This window comes from Corvus kubaryi, unplaced genomic scaffold, assembly GCF_017639235.1.
Source record: "Corvus kubaryi isolate FWS band 111438036 unplaced genomic scaffold, C.kubaryi_AGA036_p1.0 37266, whole genome shotgun sequence".
In the NCBI taxonomy this organism is placed as follows: Eukaryota; Metazoa; Chordata; class Aves; order Passeriformes; family Corvidae; genus Corvus; species Corvus kubaryi.
In genome coordinates this window covers 6,885,046-6,891,920 of record NW_024581081.1, presented here as the reverse complement: position 1 = coordinate 6,891,920, position 6,875 = coordinate 6,885,046, and positions in this window count along the sequence as shown.

The following is a 6,875-nucleotide window of genomic DNA, read 5'->3' as shown; positions in this document are numbered from 1 at the left end:
TGGGAAGGAAAACTGCACATAAGCACAGAGTCTGCTATAGGGAGAGAAAGCCTCAGGCAGTGAAAGGGATGGGCTTGGGCTTCAGAAATGTTTTACTTTTAAATCCCTATCCTTTGTTAGAGAAAAATCATTACGATTCTATGTTGAGATACCTGCGGTGGACTTGCCTGCAAAATGACACTGTCTAGGAAAAAAAATCACATGAGCATACATTTTCAACAAATTCCTTATATTGATCAGAAAAGGAGGCTGTCTTTAAAGGCTGTTCCAATCTTTCAGCTGAATAATCTTTCAGCTGACTACATACCAGGTATGAAGAGCTCTTCAGGTCTGTACTGACATTTTTATCCAGCAGCACATAAAGCACTGCTGCCCCATAAAAAAATCAGTGTATCTGGTGTTTGTGTGCAAATTTTGTCTGTTTCTTTTGCACATTATTTCCATGACTTGTTGATATTCAATCTGACGCTGTGGAAAATCGGCTATTTTCACTTCACACAGGGAATTAATTATACTTTTGCCATTCTGACTTGCAGAATTCATGCCAGATAATTTTCACCTAAGATTAGGGGACTAAGCAAACTTATGAAAAGCCAAACAGCCCCACTCCCCCCACCATATTGAGGGACAGGCAATCAGAGGCCAGTTAATGTCCCCAGGAAGGTTTATGCATTTTGGCTTGCATCCAAGCACAAACATGATAATGGCTGGAAAAAACACGTTTGTCCACAGCCTGTGCCAACTTTTAGCTTGAAGTCCATGGATTCTTCCATATGTGATAGACTGATAGGACAACCCCATGGACAGTCCTGTGGGTCTCTGCTCACAGAGTGCTGGGTGAGCAGCAGCAGCCCCTCTGGGTGAGTGAGATGCCTGCAGCCCTGCTTGCTCACGTGTCCTGCAAAAAGACCCCATCCTGCTCCATCCTGCTCCAGAGAGGCTATCAGCAGGATGTGCCAAGCCCAAATTGCCTGGATTCCTGGGTTACAGCTGCACAGAGGACACGTGCCAGTTCCAAGCTCCCTGCTCTGGGTGCTGCCCCAGCTATACCCAGTCCCTGCAGCACTATGCAGTCCAGGAATCCCCAGGGTGTGCTGCACACACCCTGCCCACACAGGCCAGGAGAACAGGAGGGCATTGCCTCACCTGGAAATACCTGAAATACCTGTAGACCACATGGTGCTCCCTCACTACGGGCTTACCCAGCACCCCCAGGGACCTTCCTTCCCTACGCTCCAGCTTTTCCTCTCTGTCTCCTCACTCCTACTCCTGCCTAACCTTGGCAGGGTAAGGGTTCACCCTGTCCTTCCCTCCCAGGGAACGCACGTCCTCTCTTGGATCGTGCAAGGGTTTGGGTTTGGATTGAAACTTTGCCTTGTGGGGCCATTCCTACGGTTTTGGAGTGGATTTTCCTTTCCAAGAATCTGCTCTCCAGTACAAGCAGAGCGAAGAAATTTCCTCTTGTAACTAGTCCTTGAGCTTTAGAAAAAATACAGCTTTTCTTTGAAAAAGGTTGGTTTCGTTTGATACGTTTTTAGTTTTAAACACAAAGACCAATGTGGGTTTTATGTCAGCTCTAAGAAACCTTCATTTACCCTTTAAAGAACTTTCATTTACCTTCTAAAAACCTGCGCTATGGTTGAGCCTGGAGGGCTGAGCAGGATTCCTCTCTCAGAATTCCAAAAAACATTCTTCCATGTTTCTCATAAGGACTTTGAACACTCCCAAAAGAAGGATTCTAGTTTCCAATAAATTCGTTATCTAGGATATTGTGCTCTGAGACTGCCCACAATGCAGACCTGGCCTATAATCCCAAAGTTTCCATTTGCCTTTGTGTAATCTCAATGTCTGCCTGCTTGGGGCACACAAGCTTCCTGGCTAGCAATGCCACTTGGCCAGAACATGAGCTCACAGATTTTACAGCAATCTTTTCTTTGCAGCTGAGTGTCTGTGTGATCATCCATTCCCTCTATCACCTGGATAGTGTCCACAGCCCTTGCAGAGCCAAGCGCTCAAACAACAAGCAGACATCCCCAGGCATTTTGGTCTTTACTTCACCCAGCCTGAGCACACATGAGTGAACACAAACAAGTCACAAGTGAGTGACCTGTGCAGGAAAGTCTCTCCCAGGCCTCACAGACAGAAGTGGCTGTCAGTGATTTAAAGCTGCTGTCTGCAGAAAACAAGGGGACGATGGCTCCATTGCTCTGCACACAGCAGGGAGCAAGGGAGCGGATATCAGGCTCAAGCAGGCCTTGCTTTGTGTCAGCAATAACTGCAGGGTCACAGGAGGATTCTGTTATTAAAGAAAATAAATTTGGGTAAGTTGGGCACTTATTCTCCAGCGAGCTGTTTGAGACTGATTGATTGGCCCACAACTGGTACCAGGAACACAAGGGCTCTCTGACCCACTCTGCTTTTACAGCCGTACCTCTCCTTCTCTCTCATCTCCACTTTGTTTTCTTTAATAGATGAGCAGAATAAAATGCAGGTGAACTCTGTGAACTGCAAACAATGGGAGCTCAAAGCTTCTTGAGCAGTATATACTTTGTGCTGGGCTGGGGGCTTTGGTGCCTCTGGAGGAAAGTAAGTCACTTGTTTGGAGCATGCACAGCACTAAAGAGAGTAAAATAACTGCATTTGAGAGAAGGAAGGGAAAAAGGGAAGGGAAGGGAAGGGAAGGGAAGGGAAGGGAAGGGAAGGGAAGGGAAGGGAAGGGAAGGGAAGGGAAGGGAAGGTAAAAGCCAAAGTGTGAGCCCATGATCATGGAAGGGAAATCAGGCCCTCCAGACTCTGCTCAGTGACAGCACAGCTTGGAAGGAGATAGCAGCTGAGGACTTGAGAGGAGGTAGGCATGAGAGTGTTGAGAAGAGAATTAGTATGTGAATGCACAAAAAGGAAAAACCGAGGTGATAGGGGAGGTTTCTTCAAGAACTTGTGTACAAGAAGGAATGTGATTAAGAGGACAAAAGAGAGGAAGACCTCTAGAGGAAGTAAGCACAAATTTTCTAGACCTCTCAGTGTAAACAAGAGCAAAAACCATGCCAGTGCTAAACTGGGTAACTGGGAACTGATGCTTTTCTGGATATAGACCACAGCCTAATATAACTTTAAAAGAAACTCAGTAGTGTATGTAAATGGGGAGGTAGACTATATTGCCCATGAAATAGCTTGGAGAGTCTGGAGAGACCAAGAGATGTAGCAGCAAAGTTCTGCATCAGGAAAAAAACCCAGTAAAACAAAGGACTGTACCTACAAATTTGTGTCCTATCTGACTGAGAGAGCAAGAGGGATGCAAAACAACGAAGGACAGATGCAGGTGGGAGAGAGGAGATAAAAGGCACTGCTGTCACACAGGACACCTCCTCCTGCTCAGTGTGAGCCTGGCCTGGGGCATAAGGGTGAATATTCGACAGGATAGAGCCTCTATTAACAGCAGGGACTGTTTGGACTCCAGTGTCTGGGCACAACCCACAGCAACCCAGTGTGAAGAGCAGCCTGCATGCCACCTGCTGAGGACTGAGAAGAGCATCCCTATGACAAAACATCAAGCAGAGAAAGGAAATATCCATTGTTTTCTTGATGTAGGAATGACATTTTAATGGATCTGGAGGTTGCCTGGAGTCTGTGGAAACTTTGGGAAAGGCACTATCACTTCCATCTTCTCTGGACAAGGGGGGGATTTGTTGCTGGGAAGGGTCTGCCCTCCCCAGACATGTGGCTGCAGAGGGAATTGATCCCTGCACCACTGGTCCCTTAACATCAGCAGTGACAAGGCACAATGTGTGATCTCTGAGTTGGTAAAAGCCTATTTCATCACTGCATTCCCCAGAATGTATTTCAGGGAAAGATGATTTGTAGTCATGCTGCCTTGGGTATCACCACAAGATGGGTCATTTTGCTGATGTGCAGGGAGTATTTCTTCATGTTGGGACAATGGGCTGCTCTCCACACAACAGGGAGGCCGCCTGGGATGTGTTTAGCAAGCAACGTTTGTCATCTTCTATAGGAACGGGGTGTGTGGTGAACAACTAGTGTCCAGCAGAAATATGATAGTGAGGTGGAAGAAAAAAAGTCCTCAGTCACACAGCAGATGTGGTAGACAGCTGTCACAGCAAAGTCACACTATTTATGACTTGAGTGAAAGACAAAATTGGAAAGTAAGAGAACAACAATTTGTTTTAGGCAACCAAGGTGGAACTGATACAGGTAAAATCTAGTCATGTTCATCACCTAGGAAAGAGTTAATTCCTATAAGAGCTTCTCCTAGCACAGAAGCTGGGAAGACTGACATCTCCCTCAGGCAATGATCAGCCATTGAGATTTTTTCCTGCTGATGTAACAGTTGTAACGTGACATCTTGCACACCTTTCCTGGTTGGGGTGGTTATCTGCAGAACAGGAATGATACCCCGACACATTGCTCTGGCAGTTGCCATGATGCCATGAAACCCAGATGATTTATTTTCTTTATAATAAAGCCAATTTTTCCTTTTAATAAAGTCCATTATTATTTTATTAATCATTGCTTTGTTGTGTAGTGCTGTGGGCCACATCCTTGGGTTTCAGCTATTCCAGCATGAACCCTTTATATTAACATTTAGGATATAAATGAGGGGGTGCAATGGAGGGAAATTAATCCAGTACTCCAAAAGTAGTGACTCTCATTGTGCTGGTAACAGGACAGTGAATCCTTTCCCTGGTGTTCAGGAGACATGCTGGAAGGGCATTTTTCTCCTGCAGGCTCCTGTACATATATGTATATGCTTGCCTGCCTGTGTAAATGTCTAAAATAAGGTGGAGCAGCTCCAAAAGCACCAGGCAACTGAATCCTCCAACACAAGTCAAGGGCTGGGCTGCTTTTCCAGAAAAAATTTATAGTTTGTGGAGGGAAGCAATCATTTTGTGATTGCTGTGGGCTATTTTAGGTATCTACCACAGGAGAAGATTAATTGTTTCCTGTAAATGCCTGTTTATCTCTTTTAACTGAACCCAGGGTGTCTGGCTCACGTGTAGATGTCACTCACATGTAAAGACATTTCAGACAGTTCTACTGCAAAGTCTGGGAAGAGACCGCAGGAAAATTTCCCAAGAGAGCTCAAGCCCCATTTAACAGAGCTAAATGAACAGGTTCTTAGATTCCAAGGAAACAACTGAAAACATGGCTCCTACAGCTCCTGAAATGCTTCTTCTGTGTTAACTACACGGTCATGGAAGTCTTTGTTCTATCTTCCCTTCAGAAGTGAAGTGTTGGTAGCTGAGCTTGAGGGCCAGTGCTGGCAGCACAAGCACTTCGGAGAGTGTCGGCTGTAGCACAGCCCCAGCCTGTCTGTGGGGCATCTGCTCTGGAGCTTGACTGGGGATTTCACACAGAATCACAGAACATGCTGGGTTGAAAGAGACTTGCAGGAGCATCGAGTCCAGTTCCCAGCCCTGCACAGCACCACCCCCAAGAATTCCACCATGTGCCCAAGAGCATTATCCAAATGTTTCTTGAACTCTGTCAGGCTGGTGCCGTGACCACTTCCCTGGGGAGCCTCTCCCAGTGCCCAACCACCCTCTGGGTGCCCAAAGGCAGAAAAGCCAGAACATTTAGGCAGCTAAATGCTAAGTGTTTCCCAAAGTTTCTGAAAGAGGGGCTAGTGAAGTAAAGGTTAGCAAGGTGCAGCACCTGGCTCAGGGATACCTTTGGAGTAGGAGTGCAGCTCTGGCTGCTACAGAGGGGAGCCAGCTGAAGTAGAAAAAGTTCAACAGAGCATAGCCAGAGTGCTGCAGGGGATGGAGGAAAGGCAGGAAGTTTAGCAATCCTGGATTTGTCCTCTCAGGGGAAGAGGAGATAAGGAGATGGGCCCATTATAATAAAGAGTGCTTTACTTTTCTATTGCATTTTCCAGCTAAGGGCACGAGCTATTCACATCCTCATGTTACTGTGGGGTTGCTACTTTTTTCCACCTTTTACAGAGGGAAGCAGAGAAGGACTGCTGTAAGTGAGCTCACAAAAAGCAAGGCAATGGCAACACTGGGAAAAGAGCTATAACTTCCAAGCCCTCATCCTCTACTTCGTTGGCAGGTGGTGCCACAAATACTGAAACACTGAGGCTCTCAGAAAACCTAAAGAGAATCATGCAGAGCAAGATAGATACTACTTGTGGAACAGAAAAGGGCAAAAAAAATTTGAAAGAAATATTTTAAAACTTTGCTTGCCTAGGGCAGCAGGAAATTTGCTGAGGTGATGAGTGATTATTACAAGCGAGGTGTGAACCAGGATTTGTGGTCACAATCTGAAAGTGTCCTTTTGAACACGAATCCTTACTCAATTTCAATTAAGATATGGCAAGGGCCACCCACAGTACTGATCAGACTAGACAAAATCATCCTGAGCCTTGAAATGATCCATTAACTTTGACTTCTTTTTACTTCCTCAAAGAGAGCCATCTTATGACACCTGAGTGTGCCTCAGTTTCCATTCTAGGATGGAGAGATCAGTACTCCCTGATTGGGAAAGTGAGGGGGGGAAAAATGTCTCTGACATAGTCACTGCTTTAGTTTCTGACACTGAGGTAGAAAATGCTTGGTGTACAAAGCCTAGTAGACATGCTCTTAGAAAGAAAGTAGGTAAATATTTAGAGAAGATACGCCCCTGGCTTCTGAGAGAAAATAAATGATATATAGTGGTCTATGATGAAAGCAGTGAAATCAGATATTCCTTTTGGCTTCTCCTCTACTTAGAGCTTTTTCCTCTTCATAAATGAAAGCCCAAAATATTCAGGATTTATTCTGCAGGAGATTGGCATTCCCTTCTTAAAGCCCTGAAGGCTTAAAAAAGTTCAAACCCAAACATTTGTCAAATGAAACATTATGTTCAGTTTGAAACTC